Source organism: Phodopus roborovskii, unplaced genomic scaffold (assembly GCF_943737965.1).
Source record: "Phodopus roborovskii unplaced genomic scaffold, PHOROB, whole genome shotgun sequence".
Lineage (NCBI taxonomy): Eukaryota > Metazoa > Chordata > Mammalia > Rodentia > Cricetidae > Phodopus > Phodopus roborovskii.
Window position 1 is genome coordinate 53,623 of NW_026125641.1, and position 21,695 is coordinate 75,317.

Here is a 21,695-nt window from a genome sequence, read left to right on the forward strand (position 1 = left end):
TTGGTATTGTAAGTAATTAACCCTACATCATGAAAAGTTTTTTATCCTATAATTTAAAATGACATAGGAACAGGACAATCTCCAAATCTACAGAGAAAATCTGTCTAAAAAAAAATGACATAGGAATAAAGCAAAAATAATCCTTAAACAAGAGAAATGGAAAGAGGAATGAAAGCAAGCCACATTAGTTGGAATTAAGTAAAATAGTAAAAATTGATAGACATTCTCCAAAATGTGTTGTCTTTCCTTTTTTTCAAACCCTTCCTTTATGCCTTGAATTCACAGAGTTCCACCTGCCTCTGGCTCCTGAGTGCTGAGATTAAAGGTGTGAACCACCAGCACACGTCTTAGTGCCCTTTTCCTATAACATGAAAACTGAGTAAGGGAATATTTTTAAGGCTTGGCTCCATCTACTCAGAAGTAGAAATATAGAACTTCCTGGTGAGTGTCTGAGCTTGTAAAAACCCCATGAGAACAGCCACATGAAGATCACCATGTCTGTACTAACCAGAAATATAAGGGATAAAACTATATCTCTGTTCCTGGCTATAAAAACGCTGGTCCCACAAATGAGCCAGTTCTACTTGAACTGTGTCAATCACTTGCTTTATGTTTTGCATTTCTCAATTATTCTAAGCCATACTTTCATATTCACTTCTTTACCTTTCCATGTTTGAATAAAATTACCACATGAAGCTGTGGAAGTAAATCAACATATCTTATAACATTATAAAAGCCAGAAGTCTAAGGTATGTACCCAAAAAATGTGACAAAATAGAACTTTTCTTTGCTGGCCCAAGACAGTAGGAAGTAGGACCTTGGACTGGACCCAGAAAAGCTCAGACAGTACTATTTACCCAGTGCCCATTGGTTTTCATACCACATTTTGATCTAGTCATAATTGTAGCCGCAGGTTCTCTCTTTCTTCAGGTATTTGTAACCCATCCCAGAGATTTCAGGTTTGAGGACAGAGCCCTTCACACTCTTCTTCATGTTTTGATTTATTTACTTTCCGGCTATAACAAGGAAAGGCAGTGGTTACACCAAAATCATGAAAGTTAGCCTTCTATTCTCTCAAATGAAAATGTTTGGGCCCATGGGAAGAGAAAGCACTTTCATAAGATCCATTTATATTTATATTTATATCTTCTCTGTGTGGCACAGGTTGACTATTACTTAGCTTCCTGAGTGTTCAGATTATAGTTTACGTGTGTGTTATCACACTTCTTCATTGAGTGCTGAGAGACATGTGTTCATGCCATCTAAACATACACTATAATGCTGTCATTGCCATAGGATATCAGACTTTAGAGAATACAAATTTTTACTTGTTTTGTTGTTTTGTTTTGTTTTAAGAGTTATTTATTATATGTAGTGTCCTACCTGAATGTATGTTTGTACAAAAGAAGAGGGCACCAGATCTCATTATAGATGGTTGTGAGCTACCATGTGGTTGGTGGAAGTTTAACTCAGAACCTCTGGAAGTACAGTCATTGCTCTTAAACTTTTAGTCATCTCTCCAGTCCATTGTTGTGTTTTAAGACAGGGCCTCATTATGTAACCCTGACTGGCCTGGAATTCATTGAGATTCATGCTTTTGCCTCCTGAGTGCTGGGTTTAAAGGCATGTGCCACCATGCCCAGCTCAGGATTAAAATTTTATTTTTTGTATTATAATTAATCATTAGGATAGCTAAAATGAATAATGCTATTTCATGTGAAATGTCAATTACTGTTCTAAGAATATTTATTACATTTCTTATTCACACAAATGGTTTAGATTTTTTCCTAAATAAAAAGAGTGTCTGGGCTATGATTAGGAATCATTGGCTAGGGCCTATGATTCCTGATACTACAAGATTTGAGTTCAGCCTCTATCACTAAAAAAGCAAAATAGAGGTTTAGTCAATAAAGTATTTGCCACTCAAACAATAAGCACAATGCTGAGTCTGGAAGGGAATGCTGGAAATCTTAATGTTGTGGGATGTTTGATCACTATGTGTAAATGTGCCTGCCTATGGTACCTCATTGTTTAAAAAAAAAAAAAAAAAAACTGAATGGCCAATAGCTCAAAAGGAAAGGTTAGGTAGGACTGTGGGCAGAGAGAAAAGCTCGGGGGGGGTGGAAAATGCCAGGAAGACATGGAGGGAGCTGGGCATACAGAATGGCAGATCATAGACTAATAGAAATAGGTTTAGTTATAGGAAGTATTTGGGAACAAGGTTAAGTTAAAGGTCAAGCTTTCATAATTAAGAAGTCTATGTGTCATTATTTGGGGAATGATGGTTCCAAAAAAGTCTGAAAAGAAAATCCAACTAAATCTTAGCACTGGAAAAGTGAGACAGATCTGTAAGACTCAGTGGCTGACAAGACTAGCTTAAGAAGTGAGCAATAGTCCCAAAGAGAACTTAATCAATAAAATGGATATAGTAAAGACACTTGGAATTGAATTGACCTTTGACACATGCTCTCTCTCTGTCTCTGTCTCTCTCTCTCTGACGCACACACACACACAAACCACATACTAAACAAACAGATATATTACACATTGTTCTTTGTTTTTTTTGTCTTCACTTAGTATCTCCCTCCACTTCCCCTTTTTTGTTTGTTTGTTAAAGACAGGATTTCTCTGTGTAGCCCTGGCTGTCCTCAAACTCATTCTGATGACAAGGCTGGCCTCAAACTCAAGAGATGCCTGCCTCTGCCTGCCTTAATTCACACTGCCACTTTATTGAGAACTAAGGTAAAAGCTGTCAGTTTTTTCAACCTGATAAATATTAATGAGTTATTAAACTATAATTTGAGCACATATTCCCTGCTGTAGCAACTTCTGTTGTGCTTCAATGTTCTCCAATGAAAAAGGAAAGGCACTTTGAACTTCACACACTACATCTATTTCAAACCTTGTATCAGGAGTGTGTTATAATCCTTCATATAAAATATGCTTTGTTTATTAATATTGACAAACTCCTCATGCCTAGATTCTTAAAATAAGTGAAATTATTATAGGATACCTAGAAGCCCAGTGAAGTTTTAGGGGAGAATGAATGCAGGCAGCATACTTTTGTTTCCCTCAAAGTTGCCAAATGTTGTTGGAACAGGTTCAGCTCTTCTAAGATGGGGGCAGAAGCACTATCCACATCATGCATAAGCATACAAAGAATTTTACAGAGTTAGTGATCTTGTTCTTGCAGAAGCTTAAGTTTCTGATTTCTCTCCTTTTTCTGTTTTCTGAGAAATTCTACTTGATTGTGCAAATCTTTTTCTAGTCAAATAGTTGTCTCTTTTTCTTCCTGTATGAAATAAGATATGACTATAGTTAGGTTCAAGGATGGGAAGGAATCTAGGAGAGAATATGAATGACAAATATTTAAATTTACAAACAAGACAGTTTAAGCCTGGGATGGTGGCACACACTTTTAATTCTAGCACTTAGGAGGCAGAGGGGCAAGGGATATCTGTGAATTCAAGGCCAACCTGGTCTACAAAGTGAGTTCCAAAATGGCCAGGGCTATTACACAGAGAAAACCTGTCAAAAGAAAAAAAAAACTTAGCTTATAGCCAACTAAAAGATGATATAAAGAGGATCACCTTGGATTTCTAGCTAGGAAAGGCAAATAGGACCTTATTTATTGCTTGACTTGTATGATATGGCTAAGAAAGACTTCAGAGTCCTGATCCTCCAATCTCTGTTTCAGGCACTGAGATTACAGGTATTGGTCACCATGCCCAACTTCCTTTTCCAATTTTTACTATAGTAAAATACTCCTAAAGATTATTGCCCTGTATTTAACATCTTTGCCATTTTTAAGTGTATAGTGTACTGGTATTAAATACAGATAGTCTCCAACTTAGCAATAAACTTCATGATTTTTCATCTTCATGGAACAAAAGCAATATGTACTCAGCAGACTCTATACTGCAAGTATAAACACAGCCAGTTTTTCACTTTCAATGCAGTACTAATACAAACTATGAAATACTTTTAAGATGGTCTCACTGGCCTTGAACTTTTGATCTTCCTGGCTCAGGTTTCCACATGCTGAGATTACAGACCTTCACTATTACAGCAAACAACAATCAGGTATGTACAACCTTTTGACACTGTGAAAATACACTGACATACACAGTTCATACCTGAGAACAGGACTGTCACTTGGAGGGTAAAGGCTTGTTGTCAAGCCTGACAATCTGAGTTTGATTTCCAGAACCCACACAGTAGAAGAGTAAGTCCAACTCTAGCAACTTGTTCCCTGACCTCTACACGCTGATGGCATGTGAACAACCACACACCCACAATAAATTCAAATACAAAAAAGAAAAGAAAAGAAAATCACCTCTAACAATAAAGATCTCATGTTTTAAGATTTTATAATTTTTTAAAAAATTGAATAGTTTTATAAATTTAATATTATTACTGCTATTTGTGTATAGTAGGGGAACATGCACTTTGCCATGCCATGCCATGCATATGATAGTCATGGGACAGCGTTATGAAGTTGATTCTTTCCACTCATTCTATTTTTTTTTTTAGAAAGTTTCTCTGTAGATTTGTAGGTTGTCCTGAAACTCACTCTGTAGACCAGGCTGGCCTCGAACTCACAGAGATCCATATGCCTCTGTCTCCTGAGTGCTGGATGAAGAGCATGCATATCACCACCGCCTGGCATTTCTGCTCATTTCCATACGGGTTCTGGAGATTGAACTCAGGTCACCAGGCTTTTACACTTTATCCACTGATAGCATCTTACTGGTTTGATCTCTTCTTTTATTTTTGACTTGAGGGTAAAACTAGGACATCATGCTGACCAAGCTTTCACTACTGAATTGCATCCACAGTTAGAGTATTGAATTAATCCACAGGTTGGACATGATGGTGCCCAACACTAGGCTGTGTTTTTTGCATATGTACCATAACAAAGTATCAGCTACACTTTTCAGTAACTGAATTGAATCAACTGTACAATTCTCTAAAAGTTATGATGGGTTTTTTTAGAATGTAATCTAAGTTAAGAAGCAATTGTAAATATAGTAGCATAATCATCATGACCACTACCTTTAGAACTCATTTCATCTTGCAAAACTGAAATCATTAATTTGGCAAAATGTCCTCATTTTATGCTCCCACAAATCCAAATCTATTTTATTACAGCTGACTGTTTTATGTGCCAGAATACTTTTGAAGAGTTGTGCAAGGACCAGAAAGCTTACTTTGGTTACCTAGAAGATGGTATGTCTAGTTCTTATTAACTGAATACTTATAATAATAATCCTATGAACACCTCTTTACCAATAACAACCCATTTAGTAGATCCTGCTCTATTCCTAATGGATAAAAAAGGGAATAGAGTGAGTATTAATTATATGTTGTACAAACATAGTTTCACTTAGCATTATTAAAAACTTTCCATACATTCAAGGAAGACAGATGTACCAGTGTACTGCCAACTTCTCATGTACCTAATTTAATATTGAATGTTTAAGAAAAAAGAGAAACTTTATGTATCAAATCTACATCATTTATGTTAATTTAAGGAAACTACTCTAATGTCACGATCTGCTTGAATGCTGTTCCCTGCCAGGGATCAATTATCCTTACCCTTCAAAGGAAGTCTGATTGCCAGACTTTCTCCATTTATAGACACAGGTAGTAAGCATTTCCTGTAACAGTAATTGGAACATGAGATCCAGTCATCATTATCTTTCAAAGCTCCCTATGTGTCCCAACTTTTCAGAACCATTCTGGACGGTTCAGTGGTATGTAGCTTTTGATTATTACAAGAGCCACAAAGGTTGAAGTTTGTCTGGTACTTACTCTTTGTATCATAAGGTATCTTTGCCTCTTATGTACCCACTGTATTCTGTGGGGCTGGATGGTAGCACAGACATATATGTGAAGAAGAAAAAAAAGAAAAAAGATGGACAGAGGACCATCTTTTGGGAGATAATGTCTACATTGCTTTTTGTTCTAAAGACTAACTTACAAGAGTATGAGCTTCTCTCATGAATGAATTTAAGTGTGCTGCATGTGAACCTGCTGCCCAGTGAAGTCATAAAAGGGTGCTCAATTCCCAGGACAGTTGTGAGCAACCACATGTGCTGGTAACTGAAACCAGCTCCTATGCAAGAGCAGCAAATGCTCTCAACTGTTCAACCTTTTCTCCAGCTGCTATCTTGTTTTTAGATATTTTGAAGACAAGGTCTTTCATTGGTTTGATGCTTAAGCCTCCAATATTCACCTATCTTTGCCCTACCAATGCTGAGGTTACAAGAATATGCCACCATTATGATTTTTCCTCTTGAGACAAGGTTTCCCTGGCTGTCTTGAAACTCACTCTGTAGACCAGGCTGACCTTCAGATCTGCCTGCTTCTGCCTCCCAAATGCTGGGGTTAAAGGCATAAAGCATGGCCCCGCAATCTGGCTTATTTTGCAAGGTGTGTGAGGACAGAATTCAGGTTCTCATGCCCTTGAGGGGAGGACTTTACCAATTAACCCATTTCTGCAATGTCTCCCTACCCCCTGCCTTTTAAACAAAGATCCATGCCACCCTTGTCCTTAAAGTTAAAACATTATTATGCTCTACAAATCTGAAATACAGCAAGAAGTGCTTGATAGTTATTTCATATCAATAGGGTAACTTAACTACCTTTCACATTTATCATATGTATCCTCCTCTTACAAGAACGCTTTCCATTTGCATTGCTAAGTTAAAAACATATTCCTCTATCTTAGACCCCAATCAGTCCCCCAAGCACTCTGTACTGCCACACCTGAAATGGCCTCTCTTGAAACTCACTACACACAGTACTCAGCTCCTCCTGACTGCAGCTGTGGGCAATGAAACATGAACAAGAAGACATTATGGATTCAATTCTCGCTCTATACCTTATATGGATGGGTTCTGGTGGTTGAGCTCAGGTCTTCAGGCTTATATCATGAAGTTGCATATGCTTTTACCTACTAAGTTACCTATCCAAGCCCCTAAATATTTCTCTCTCAAAGAAAGGTTAAACTTAAAAGATACCATTACAGGCTAGAGAGATGGTTCAGAAATTAAGACCATTGAATGCCCTTCTGGAGGATATAGGTTCAATTCCCAGAACCCACATTGCAACTCACAAGTGTCATGTACCAGGTGCAAAGCTGTACATGGCATTATAATGTCATGAATGAATTGGCTGTGCCTTGCTGTAGATTCTAGTACCAGACTGCATCTCTATAGTGGCTTCCTCCACTAGAGACCCATAACTTTTTGTCATGGCTGACACTCCAAACAGTCAAGACTCGAGACCTTCCACCTCCCACATGCAGGAGCATGCTGGAAACATGCAATTATGAGGTCAATGAGATCGAAGTCCCTCCAGGCACCAGGAGCTGGACAGACACAGACCAACCAGCCTTTTAGATCATCAGCCTCAGTCTGATGTCGTCCTCCTTCTCTAAGCCCAGACCCTCTAAAAATGAATCAATCACTACAATTATGCAGAGACAGTATCTTAGATCAAGTAATCTTAGATCAAGATTAGTGTGTTGAAAACATGATTGAAAGCTACCAGACTAAGCAAGGGTGAGTGGAAAAGCATTGTACAAGCGGGCCTCCATACCCACTTCCCCCAAACAGCTCTGCCATGCTGGGCTCTCCAGAAGACCCACTCAGGCATTCTCGCTAGCAGGCAAAGGTAAAGGCTAGATTCTAGTTTTAATTCCTCCCCAGGGGATTGGTCCTACATGCCACATGGCCTGTGTTCTGCACCACTATGGTTCCATCCCGGAGTATCATCTCAGAGCAGTATCTTCAGGGAAATGCATTATTATGTGGATTTCCTCACCCAGACCTGATTTTTTTCTCCGACGGAAAAAGAAAAACTAAACAAAACACAGTTTAGATTTTCCAGCAGTCAGTCCAAACCTGAGTCCTCAGTATGCCACCAGAATATAGGTTACTCTAAATCTTGGGTCCCTCTAATTCTGCTAAATGTAAAGTATATTTCCTGATGGGAACTGGATGGAGAACGCTAATATGAATATGTGTATAACCGGGGAATAGGAAAGCAGGGATGGTGTATGTTCAAAAGTTCTGTGTCTAAGGAGCAAAAGGGGCAATTAAAGAAAACACAAAGTTGCAGCCCTTACTCAGCCCCAGGCTCATTTCACCCTGAGAAAACATGTCTGCCCCTCCACTGCCCACCCCTCTGTCAGCGGCTGGGGGCAGGTCTGGACAAAGTATCTCCTCTTCCTCTTTTGCACAAACAGGACAAGGGAATAAGATTTTCATGTCCTTGTGTTTTACTGCACATATCCTGTCTAACTGAAGTAACAAAGCCTGGTTATAATGCTTGAAAAAAATAAAGACTCCAAGATGCCTTTATATTTCCTAAGTTCCTAATGTTCTGATTTTTTCTAAAAGGAAAAAATAGGAAATGAAAGTCATTTACAAGTAACTTCTTAAATATTCATCTTCTTCTATAAATGAAGTGAGACTTTATAGGGAAATAACAGTAAAGCAAGCAAACAAAAACCTCCTGCACTTTTCCATTCAGACAGAAATTTCTCCTACCCCCTACTGAGAGGAACAAGTGCACACTGTAGGAAGGGAATGCACGACTGCACTGGCCATCTCCATCTGTGGAGAATTAAATAAAAGCTAAGTTACTTCGTCCTTCTTGTATTCCTCCTTGATTACAAATCCAGTCAAAAATCAAACCTACTCGCTGAGACGCCCCTTCATTTTCTTAAAGGGAAAACTTTTTGAAAATGAAGATAGCACCGCCGATGCACATTTAGGGAGGACTAAGGCTTGGGAACCCAGAAGACATCTGCTTCCCCTACAGGGTTCCTAGAAAAGAGATATAACCCAAGTCTTTGAATAGGCTTTGACTGAGGAGCGAGAATTTAATACAAATCAGATGCAGAACACAGGTTCTAAACAAGAAGAAAAAAAGAAAAAGAAATCAAGTTGATGGGTCATCCACATTTTTCCCTCCTTTAACAATGAATTTAGAGTAAGTTGTCTGGTGCAGATAAAAATTTTAACATGTAGAGTGCAAGACCCCCAAGAGTTTGGAGCCTATCAGGGGGGAAGGCCCTTGCCCCCAAGAGACGAGACCAGACCACTGGATGCAAGTGTAAGAGGTTATTTATTGTTTACACAGGTACCTGTGGACGATTCAGTCTTTCCAGGGACTGAGCATGCCGAGGTTAAATCTCAGGCAGTATATATAGGATTGGGTTGGCAAGAAGCAGGCTTACAGAAGCAGAAGCATGGTTACAGGGATTTCATTGTTTCAACTAATTGTAGCAGTTGTAGTTAACCAAGTACAGTTGGTTATTCGGGTTGGGCACAAAGGATACAAAGAATTCAGTTATGACTCTCTCAGCATCCTGCTGACCTTGATTTAGTACAAGCTGCAGACCACAGATATCTGGTTGGCATTGGATGAGAGCAGCACCTGGTTCCATCCTGTACTTTTCTCATAACTTGACCTTGGCAATTAATGAGAACAGCTCAAACAGGCAATAAGCATAGTGGGGGTCTTTCAAGGGAAGACAGGATTTTCCATAAGAAGGTGGGGCTCTCCCTCCAGGAAAAGGCTTTCCCCCCACACCCTCTCCTCCCTATGAGGTTCCACATTCTAGAAAACACAATTCTTTCCCACTTTTCTTGAAGGGACAGACCTCAGTCTTAGGAAGCATGGGTCCTACACTGAGACTCACGTGTATCATTGCAGTCCTACATGTTAATTTTCCTTGGCCCTGTGGAGTGGGGGAGGGGGCACCACAGATACCCACAGCCTCTGACCATCTGGAGCTGGTATGTGATAAGCAAAACCTGCAGGGCCATACATGTATTGGAAGAACGACCAGGTTTTTCTGTGTAAACTGAAGTGAAAACATGCCAGAGCTGGCAATTCCCAGCGAGAAGGTGAGCAGCCAGGAGCCAACATCCAGCGGGATACTTTGAAGACAGTTTCCTTGAGAAAAGAGAGTTCAATGGCTTCCTAGCCCAGGTTCATAAACTGCTTGTCACTGCCTTATCTCCAGACCGGACATTTGGACTTTTTTTTTTTTTCATATAATGTTAGGTAGTAATCATTGCATCCCCTCCTAGAAGGCTCACTTCAGCCGAGGTGAGGAGACACTAGTTGGGGATAGGAAGCCTTAAGTCTAAGGTCTCAGAGCCATGTGATTCCTGCTTTTATTACATTTACCTTGCTATTCTGGGCGGCAGTGGGATAGTGTGTCCAGGCATTTGGTGAGTAGCACCAGATACCAATTTCTGTGCTCTGCTGAGCATTGGCTCTTGCCTAGAATCAAGTCAGGTCCCTATGTGGTCTGGCAACAGATTTGAGAACTTGGTTCTCCATAGTCTGCAGAAACAAAATGATTTCACTGGAAAAACCCAAGAGGCAAACCCCACAGCAAGAGGTGAGCCTAACTTGGGTGGGGGGGGGTTGAGGAGGGGGGGACGAGGAGGGGGGGGTGACACAGGAAAGCTGTCACCTCTCTCCAGAGGCAAGACCTGTGGGTGGCTCAAGTTTGAAGCTATAGCTGGCTCCCAGACTGGGGGCCCCAGCAGGATTCAGGTAGCACATTGGTGGTTTCCTGTTTGTGTCAGGGGTGGGGTGGGGGAGTGGTGGGTAGAATTTCTGCCTGGATGCAGTGTATTCTCCTAGACCTGGCCTGAGAGCAGCTGCACAGGACTGAGAAGAGGGGCAAAAATGCAGAGGGTGTGAGCTGGTGGAATCTGTGGACCCACCAGCCCTAAACTAGATTTTTCAGAGAGATTGCTTGCATTTGTAGAAAACTCAAAGTGCAGCCCATCCTTGGGACACTTAAGCTTAAGCCCCTGTGAGTCCTCTAAAACACACGGGCCCCTGTTGGGTGAGGGTTTTTTGTTTGTTTGTTTGTTTTGTTTTGTTTTTTAAATGGGACAAGTTCAATTCAGCTGGATATTTCCATTATTAAACCAGATTTTTCCACTGGTTAAAAATAATCCTTTAGTAGCTAAAAAATGTTGACTTCCTGACCACTAAGTGGCAATTCACACCATAAAGAAACTAGTGTAAATCTCTTACCATTCTAATTGCTTCAAGTTTACCAAAGAGCTGTTGGTTCCCTTTAGTCTGAAGCATTTTCATTCAAATTGTTGAAACAATTACCAGGCTTTTTAAATCCCACTGTAATTTGCTCTTCACTTTTAGGACTATCCTATTCAAAAAGACCCCCCCCCCAAATATATGTATGTCTTGCTCTTTTAATTGATGTTATTAAAGCAATCAAGTTTTTCTCCCCACTCCCCCCCCCACCCAGATCAGTCATCTTTTCTTCTCTCTCACTCCACATCACACCCCTGCCCCCAAGGCCTTGAACCTTCTTTAGCTGGGTGTTCCCTGGGATTGAAGTCTAGAAGAGGAGGGAGCTGGCATGCCTGGGCAAGTGCCATGTCCAAGCTCCTCGACAAAGCCACATCGTCCTGGAATCACAGGCAGGCAGCCAAGGCTCTGAGAGGCTGCATGCTGGCCCACCAGCTGAGCCTGGGCTCAGATGTCTAAAGCTGCACATGAGGCCCTTTTAAGGGGGCCCTCAATAGTGTGTGTGTGGGGGGGGTAGGCTGATACTTCCAGTCAAGCAGAACCTGGGCTCAAATCAGAGAAGTGAGGTTGGCCAGCAGCCCTGGTGGCTGGGAGGACATCCCAGGTCCTTGTCAGGAATGGGGTAGGGGATTGCCAGTCTCCAGGGGTCTTGCTATTGTGCCTACCTGTTTTCCTCAACCTCCAAGTAAGTGACTGCAAAAGCAAAAGGATTTTAATGCTAAGAACCTAACCAAACCAGCTGGGACCTCACTCTGTTGGAAGAGTTAGGTGCCTGCTTATGATTGCAAGCATTTTAAAGGGAAAAAGGGAAAGAGAGGTTTGAGACAGCTCGTCTCAGCCGATAAGGTTTCCACAGTTACAGAGATTTCATAGAGAACAAACTTTTTACAAGGCGGGATTGTTTAGAACACCTGCAAGGTTTGGGGGTTTTCTTTCTCTAGGAATGGCAGGCTTAGTGGCCTCTTCCTTAAGATAATGGGGAGCAGGGAGCAGTCTACAGAGTTGGTGGTGAGCTCCTTCTTTGTTCTTTTGTTTCCCAAAAACACCTCATGAGCTCTGCACTCTCCAGACTGGGAGTTATCTATATCTTTTTGGCAGAAACTCTTGTTCTTTCTAATTTTTCCTTCTTACCATGAGTTTTGTATCTTTTAGTTATTCATTTTCCCTTACATTGCATGTCTGGGAAACCCAAGTACAGGGCAGGGAAAACTGAGAAGGAAGGACAGACCCCCCCACCTCCTAGCTGCCACAGGTTGGAGGGGCATGGAAGGGAAGAGGAGTCTGCAACCAGGACTTGGTCTGCTATTCCAGCAGGTGAATCCTGAGGGAGCCAGGGACAAGGTCTCCTGCTCCTCCTTGGCCTAGCTTTCCCCTTCATCCTAGCCACAATCCATGGCCTCTGGCTCATTCTGCAAGTGTGTTTGCAGCTACTGTGGCCAGCAGATCAAGGACAAATACCTCCTAAAGGTGGGATGGGGATGGCACTAAAGCCCCAGAGCTGAGGCTGAGGCTCTGGTGACAAGATGAGTCTGAGGCCTGAGGCTCTGGGGACAAGTGTCCCACCCCAGGTCAACCAAGGCTCTGTAGACCCTCTCAGCAAAAGAGTCCACTCCAGAGCCCACATCGAGGAGGAGAAAGTGCAATAAGGAATCATTAGGATTTGGGCCTTGTGAAACTGTGTGCAGACAAGGGTTCCCCAGGTGTGTGCTAAGGGCTTGGCAAGGAGCCACTGATCGATCCTGAATCAAGTGCCAGTTGCCACGGTTTTTGTTTACCAAGCCTAGACCTAAACTTTAAATTCCTGTACTCTACAAATTGGTCCCTACTCTCCAATATGTGCATGTTCTTGTCTTCTTAGAGTAGTCTACGTAGGCATATTAACTGATTCACCTTCTCCTCCTCTCCCTTTATGACTAAAAACACTGTAAACTGAATTTAACTACCTCTTATTTGTGTTGTAATTATCGTCACAGTCTTGAATTTATTTACAGATATCTGCAACCTTCCCAAAGCAAAAGTTTATACAAGGTTTTAGAAGCCCTTTGGTACCTCCCAGACCTTGCTGAGCACAATGCTGTATGCCATTGCTGGGGTTTGCAAATCCAAATACATGTAAATTTAGACACACATATTAAGCGTCTCAGTCAAAGTGTTTCACATGGTGGATTCAGAGTTGATTGATTCACTGCCTTAATTCTGTGTAAGCTTTTCTTTTAAAATATTGTGCACAATGGGTAAGGTGAGATATGGAGTTCAAATTATGTCGGGCTGCATTTACCCGTACCATTGCAGGTAGGATCTTGGTCCCATGTGTCCTTATCTGAATACATCCAATCACTAAGACCAGGAGGGGGGAAATTTCCTTTGCCTCTAATATCTTGCTGAGAATACCTACAGATGTTCCTGGAAGTTTTAGACACTATTCCACTCTCCCGTATCTGGCAATCTGATCATTCACCATGGCTGGAATGCTTCTGTATTTTTCCTTCTTGACCTCAGAGTGAAGAGTATAGACTCTGTAGAGTCTCTGATAATTTCTATTTTGAATGTGTTAACATTCCTTATTCCCGTAGTCATCTCAACTTGTTTATTAGTTTGTTTCTGGTACTGGAGACTGAACCCAGTGTGCTAAGTACATACTCCACCCCAACCAGATCTGAGTCTGTTAGTGTTTTCATGTTGAGTTACTGTGGTTTTGCCCTTTGAGGTTTTCAACCTGGTGTGTATGTGTGACTTCGTGGTTGTATATCTGGAATCTCTAGATAACCTATAAATATCTTAATATGTGACATAATAAAAGGACAAGTGAAATTCCGATTTCATTTATTTTCAAAGAAAACTTATCTCCCTTACCATTACCAATTAAGACAGTTTTGTTTCTAAAACAGATGTCAATTGTGACCCTATCTCAACTGCTCCCCATATTGAGGGGGAAAATAATTCCTGTTTCACTTTCACAATACTTAAAAGCTTACATTATCCCAAAATAGTGATGATGAATCAATTTGAGGTTGCCTGCTAAGACTCCCTGTGTGTCCCAGACACTATGGGACATGCTGCTCCCACTGTGGGAGGGGGGAGGCACACCTACTCTACTTATTGGGTCCACAGGGCCAAAGGCAATGTGTATCACTGAGCCTGCTTTGTCTTCTTTTCTTGCAAGAGGCAATGTCAACTGGAGAGGCATTTGTCCTGGTGGAAGAGAAAGTCCTGTGCAGAGTGCATTTCAACCACAAGCTAAATATATTAAAAACAGAAGTGGAGAATGGTGAGTAGGCTCATGACACCTTTATGTGTTTCAGAACAGTGAATGACGAGATAAAACTCAATTCCACCCCAAGCTCATTCTAATGTATTATTTTAAACAAGAAGGAAAGTCATCAGTGCTTCCTGTTAAAGGACTCCATCTGTTGCTGTGCCAGCAAGGAGTGGCCTCTGTGAGTTCCACTCTGCACTCTGTGGCAGCAGCCTAAAGTTTGGATTCAGCTTTATTTCTGCTTATTTGCCTTCCTAACACTGGCCTTACAGGTATATTTTTACCATATTTCAGGCAGAGTGCACCAGGCAATAAATATTATCCCTTATGGTCAATTTCCAACATATTCTTAAACTGTTCCATGAGGAGTTAGCTGTGACTTTGACAATTGTAGGCTTCAGAACTTGAATGTGAAAAGTCCCTAGTAATGTTGTAACTGGACATTTGAATTCATGGCAGGTAGCTATGAAATCTACGGTAAGAGGATAATTACAGGGGAAAAAAATTAGATGGAAAAACTTTTGGGAGGCTTGCCAGCCAAGTCCTATGCTGGGAATCCTATTCATACCATCAACTCCTCAGCCACTCCCATAGCTCTCAATGTAGTCAGGCTCAAGAGGCAAAGGAACTACCCAGAATTTACACCAGGCAGAAGACCCCTGCCAGGCCATGGTGATGATAAGAATTGTGAGCCATTTCCTCCCCCTTTCCTTATTTTGTTAAAAAAAATGTAGATTTTAGGTCTCAGAAGGTGTTTGCTGCTGTCTGAAGACCTGAGTTTGATACCTGGAATCTGCCAAGTAGAAGGCAAGAACTGACTTGTGCAGGCTTTGCTAAGACCTCCACACATGTGCTATGATGCAGGGATGCCCGAATATACACACACAAAATCAATAAATGTAGGCATCTTGTCTGTTGACCTGAAAAGGAGGCCACACCACTTTGAGTGTGATTTCAGGCAGAGGGAAACTGAAAGAGAGGAGCTTGAGGCATTGCTTTTCTTTGCATGCTCTGGTCAGCTGATTCAGTAGGAAGAGGGGGGAAACTCCCTGGCAGTTCTTTGCATTTTTCTGTGTAATTGTCCCCAACAAACATCATTGGGTCTAGTCATGTAATTACATCATCACCTTCATGTAAATACTCTATAAAACGTCACTGAGGTCTTGGTAAATCTTTCCCTTGAGCTAAACCTTGGTCATGCATATAGGGACATCTGGTATCAATAGTTTAGCAAAGAGAGAAGCCAGGAGAAGGAAGGGACATCCTTGGCAATGCTTCACAGGGCTTTTCTGGCTATGAGCCATTACTAGGTTGCTATAACAAGATATGAGAAAGCCTTGATGCCACCTTCCTTCCACACACCCACATACTCACACACACACTCACACACTTACATGCATATAGTACCTCTCACACATATACACATTTTCCCTCTTTCCAGAAACCCAGCCCTTCTCCACACCAAAACAGCTTCTCAACTTACATTATTCTCCCTTGGTCCACTATGTCTGCCAACTAAAAGTAATGACCATCTATCTCCCCAGGTGGCCCCTTTCGAACTCTGCTATCTGAATTGAGAAGATGGGAAGGAATCCACATCTTTTCATTTTCTGTGGAAACAAAAATAGAAATTCTTTTCCCCAGTAATTTGTCCTTCAACTTAAATTTTGGAGTCAAAGCATTTTTTTTTAATTTAATTTATTGTTTTATATGTCCATCCCAGTTCTGTCTCCCTCCATGCCTCCCTTCCTCTTTTAATGCCTCCCTCCCTCCTTCCCTCTCTTTAACCCTCTCTGCCCTCTCACATGCACTCTAACCACCCTCCCCTCCCATCCCCCCACCACAATTCCATATGTAGGTGAATGCCATCCAGTTGGGGTCATGTAGATCTGATAGGTCATGTGAAGTAGGGACTAGGGCTTCTCTCCTGTGTCTAGATTAAGACAGTTATCCCTCCATGGGGCATATGTCTGCAAAGTCCTTTTGTGCACCAGGGATACATGCTGGCTCCACTGTCTGAAGTCTCATAGACTGCTCAGTCCTTCTGTCTGAGACCCATATTCAGGGGGCCCTGAGTCAATCCCATGCTGGCTTTCCAGCTATCAGTCTAGTGGCCATTAGCTCATCCTGGTTCATGTAAGCTGTCTGTATGTGTTTCAGCCGCATGGTCTTGACCTCTCCATCTGCATCTGGGTTCTAGTTCGACTCAGTGTTTATGTATGGGTGTTTGATCCTGTTTTCAACAAGCATTAGTTGAGGGCTCAATGGAGAAATTAGTTGTTGATCTCACTCTCCTGGAAGGGCATTTATGATAGCCTTTCCAAGGAAGCTCAGATTGTTAGCTGGGAGCAGTCTTGTAGTTCTCTAGACCATTCTTTGTGTTTAATTTTATCTTCAAACCAAAATTGACTCCCTCTTTTATGTTCTCTCTATGTCTCTGTCTCTCTCTCTCTCTTTCCTGTCTTCTATTCCCAACCAGGCTCAATCTTCCTGGTAGCACATGTTTTCCTTTCCTCCCCCTCATTTTCTCCTAAATCTCTCTCCATTCGCTGCCCCCCACTTCACCTGATCTCTGGGGGACTTGTCCCTTCATAGTTCTGTGTGGGACTTTATATGAATCTCTTAGAATATACCTTGTATCCTAGTTCCTAATGGTGATGTGAATTATAGGATGGTGTTCCTTTGATCTAAGTCTAAAATCCATATATGAGTGAGTACATACTGTGTTCCTCTTTTTGTGACTGGGTTACCTCATTCAGGATGGTTTGTTCATGTGCCATCCACTTGCCTGCAAATTTCAAGATACCATTATTTTTTTCTGCAGAGTAGTATTCCATTGTGTAGATTTGTAGATAATGAAGATGCCACATCTTCATTAACCATTCTTCAATTGAGGGGCATCTAGTTTGCTTTCAGGTTCTTGCTATTACAAATAGTGCTGCTATGAACATAGTTGAATAGGTGTCTTTGTTGCATGGATGTGAATCCTGTCTGTTTATACCTAAGAGGGGGGATTGCTGGGTCCTGTGGTAAACTAATTCCCATTTTCCTGAGAAACTGCCATACTGATCTCCAAAATGACTGTATGAGTTTGCACTCCCATCAGCAGTGGAGGAGTGTTCCACTTTCTCCACATCTTCTCCAACATAAGTCATCACTGGTGTTTATAATTTTAGCCATTCTGGAAAGGGTATGATGGTATTTCAAAGTTGTTTTGATTTGCAATGCCCTGATATGTAAGGATGTGGAGCATTTTCTTAAGTGTCTTTCAGCCTTTTTGATTTCCTCCATTGAGAATTCTTTCTTCAGTTCTGTACCCCATTTTTTAATTTGGTTATTTGGTGTTTTGATGACTAGTTTCCCGATTTCTTTGTATATTTTGGAGATCAACCCTTTGTCAGATATAGGATTGGTGAAAATCTTTTCCCAGTCTGTGGGCTGCCGTTTGGTCTTGTCCACTGTGTCCTTTGCCTTACAGAAGCTTCTAAGTTTGAAGAGGTCCCATTTATTAATTGTTTCTCTCAGTGTCTGTACCCCTGGAATTATGTTCAAGAAGCGGTCTCCTATACCAATTTATTCAAGGGTACCTCCTACTTTCTCTTCTAAGAGGTGCAATGTGGCTGGATTGATGTTGAGGTCTTTGATCCATTTGGACTTGAGTTTTGTGCATGGCGACAGACATGGGTCTGTCTATATGCAGTCTTCTACACACCATCATCCAATTGTGCCAGCACCATTTTTTGAAGATGCTGTCCTCGCTGCATTGAATAATTTTAGCTATTTTGTCAAAACTCAGGTGTTCATAGGTGTGTGGATTAATATCAGGATTTTCAATTTGATTCCATTGGTCTACCTGTCTATTTTTATGCCAATACCAGGCTGTTTTCAGAACTATAGCCCTGTAGTAGAGCTTAAAGTCAGGAATGGTGATGCCTCCTGAAGTCCTTTTATTGTATAGGGTTGTTTTGGATATTCTGGATCTTTTGTTGTTCCATATAAAGTTGATTATTATCCTTTCAAGGTCGATGAAGAATTGTGGTGGGATTTTAATGGGGATTGCATTGAATCTGTAGATTGCTTTTGGTAAGATTGCCATTTTTACTATGTTTATCCTACCTAACCAAGAGCATGGGAGATCTGTCCATTTTCTGGTATCTTCTTTAATTTCTTTCTTTAGAGTCACAAAGTTCTTATTATATAGGTCTTTTACTTATTTGGTAAGCGTTTACACCAAGATACGTTATGTTGCTTGTGGCTATTGTAAAGGGTGATGTTTCTATGATTTCTTTCTCTGTCTCTTTGTCGTCTGAAAAAAGGAGGGCTACTGATTTTTTTGAGTTTATCTTGTGTTCTGCTAGTTTGCTGAAGGTGTTTATAAGCTTTAGGAGTTCCCTGGTAGAGTTTATTGTGTTGCCTTTACTTTCTCTATTTCAGTTTTCAAGTCTTGAACTCTTTCCTTCACCTCATTAATTGTTTTTTCTTGGATTTCTGTACTTTCCTTAAGGAATTTTTTCATTTCTTCTACTTTTTGTTTGTTTTTACCTCCATTTCTTTAAGGGATTTTCTCACATCTTCTTTGAGGGTCTCTATCATTTTTATGATGTTGATTTTTAAGTCGCACCCTTCTGCTTCCTCTGCTTTGTTGTTGTGTTCCATTCTAGTTGGCGTAGATTCCCTAAATTTTGGTGGTGTCATGTTTGTCATTCTGTTGTTAGGTGTTCTCTTGTATTGCCTTCTTCCCATAGCCTCTTCCAGTAGGTGTTGGTGGTGTCTCCCCCCTCTCTCTATGGTACTTCCCGGATGGGCTTATGTGGGTCTGAGACTCAATATCTGTAGCTCTGTGTGGTCCAAGCTCTCTATGAGGTATCTCTGCAGACATGGATCCAGGGATGGGGTCAAGGATGAGGATCCTGAAGAAGATGCCAGCAGGTACTCACAGTGGTCCTCTGGCCAGTAGCTCTGGCCAATAGCTCTGGCCAGTAGCTCTGGGCAATAGCTGGTAGAAGAGGACAAGGACTGAGCTGGAAGTTGAGAAGGTTTTGCAGGATAGTTGGATCTCACTGGAAACTGGTGCTCTCCAGTTGAGACCTCATTCTTTGGCAGAGGCTAGGATTTGGGGGTCAAGTATCTTGCTCACAGGAACTCAGAGTGGACCCGCAGAGATAGGCGGATCTCTGGGAGGGGCCCAGGACTCTAGCAGAGGACTGGAGGCAGGGTCAGAGACCCAGCCGTTGGAAATTAGGGGTGGTCCCATGTGGATAGTCAGGTCTTCTTTGTTCAGAGTTGCTCAGAGAAGTCTCCGAAGTAGGGTGGAGGGTTGGCTCCACCCTCTGTCCCAGTGCTCAACCAGAGTGGCAGGACCATGGGTGGGGTAGGTCACAGGGTAGGGGGTGGTAGGCTGGTGGTGGGGATGTGGGGGTGTATCAGAGCTCCAAGGGTGCTCTCGAAGGGGACCAGAGACAGGAGCAGCAGGATCAGGAGTCAACCTGGGGAGTTCGAGCGGTGTAGGGGGTTAAATCATTTCTTTAAAGATATAATATGGATAACCATTCTAATATCAAATATGGCAAAGATTGTATTCATCCCATGTATGTCATATAATTTTTTAAAAATTCCATTCATAGTAGAAGCAAAAACATTTTTAAATTCCTGGATGACAATATTATCCACCATTGTTGTTGCAGTAGTTAACAAGTTATTTTAAAAATTGTTTTAATTAATTTATTTACTAGCTTAAAATGCAACAGTATCCAGTAATTTATCTAAAGTTAAATCCTCAGAAAATCATCTCTGCCTCTTATCTTCTTAACTTTAAGTTGCAATGACAATATTTGGCCAGCAGTTTGGCATGGAGGTGTACTGCCAAACCGAGTTCAAGGGCTTCCTTGCCTGTTTCAACTTCTGTACAAACATACCAGCTGAGTCACCACACAGATGGGGAACTGACCTTGGATATACACAGTGACCTCCACTGAGTGAGCTAATGATAAATGTACAAATAGCGAATTCATTTTTTCATGTTCATTTTTCAGTTATGGAAGCTAGTACTAAAACATGAAAACAAGTATTTTTACACAAATGATGCATGATATATTTTTTTCAACCAAAGAACTAAATACTCTCAAATTGTTTTACTATAGCCATAGAGTAAATATATAAATATACAGGATAGTTGAAGACTTCAAACACATCTCCTTTGGCCAAGTTATGAAAGGCTTTCCTTGTTCTACTAACACATTGGTGAGGAGAAGATATCAGTAATGACATCTCACTCAGGACAGCTTCACCTATTGGAAGTCATCAGTAAGAGTCATGACAACACAAATATAGCACTGGGATGAACTCTGAACTATTGGAACAAAGACCAGTGAAATGTCCTTTTCTTCTACTGCCAAAAAGTCATGCACAACAGTATCTTCCAGTATAGACACTATTATTGTATTCCCACATATTAGTTCAATAGGCTGCTGTTGAGTGACTATCATTGCTGTACACCCATCTTTCTTCTTTCCAACATATTTACTAACATTATTTATATGCTGTTCTTTGCACCAATAAATTATTCAATATGATGGAAATGAAGTACAAATTTCATGCCCTTTTAACTGCTGAGCTATTTCTCTGGCCACAAAATCTTTAGTCAGTCTATTCACAAATAAAACTAAGGGAGCATGTGAAAATAAAGAATTGAATATATTGAAAGGTATTTTACTACTTACTGTCATTGTGACGCCTTTTAAATTAAGTGCAATACAGTGACATACAAAGCAGCAGCATGGATGGGATGGCATGCAGCACAATTCTCAAACTGTCTTGAAAGCCAAACCCCAAGAATATGTGATATATTTGAAGCAAGTCTCGCAATGCTCCAGTTAAAAACAAAAGATAAAAGTTCCATTAAACAATATTCACAAAAAGATGACAAAAGAGAAAACTATCTGAAAATGGGCTGATGAAATGGAATCCATGTGAAATAAAAGAACCCCCCCAAGGACTAGCAAACACAAAAATAAACATTTTTATAACTCAAAAAACTACTCTTTAAATAGTGTTACCATTTAGAAGTTTCTTCCCATACTCTTCTCTCATATACTTTTGCTCTTAAAGAAATAATATTGATAAATACAGTAAACATTGATAGTTGACTGACGAATTTTCTTTGAGTTGTTGTCCACACACAATTTCTCTCAGAAGATTCTGAATCTAAAATACTTTTGTTTTAGGTGTCACAGACAAGTTCAGAAACAAGATTCCAGTACCTTGTCCCCCATATTAAGAACCCAGAATCTCTCAAACCCCAGAGGCAGCCCCTGCTTCAGAACACATCCTCAATTGGCATAGACCT

General features: G+C 41.0%; 1 pseudogene; it reads right to left on the reverse strand.

The window, feature by feature from the left end:
- Positions 1-857: 857 nt before the first annotated feature.
- Positions 858-21,695, reverse strand: part of LOC127217126 (protein regulator of cytokinesis 1-like) — a 36,458-nt pseudogene continuing 15,620 nt past the window's right edge.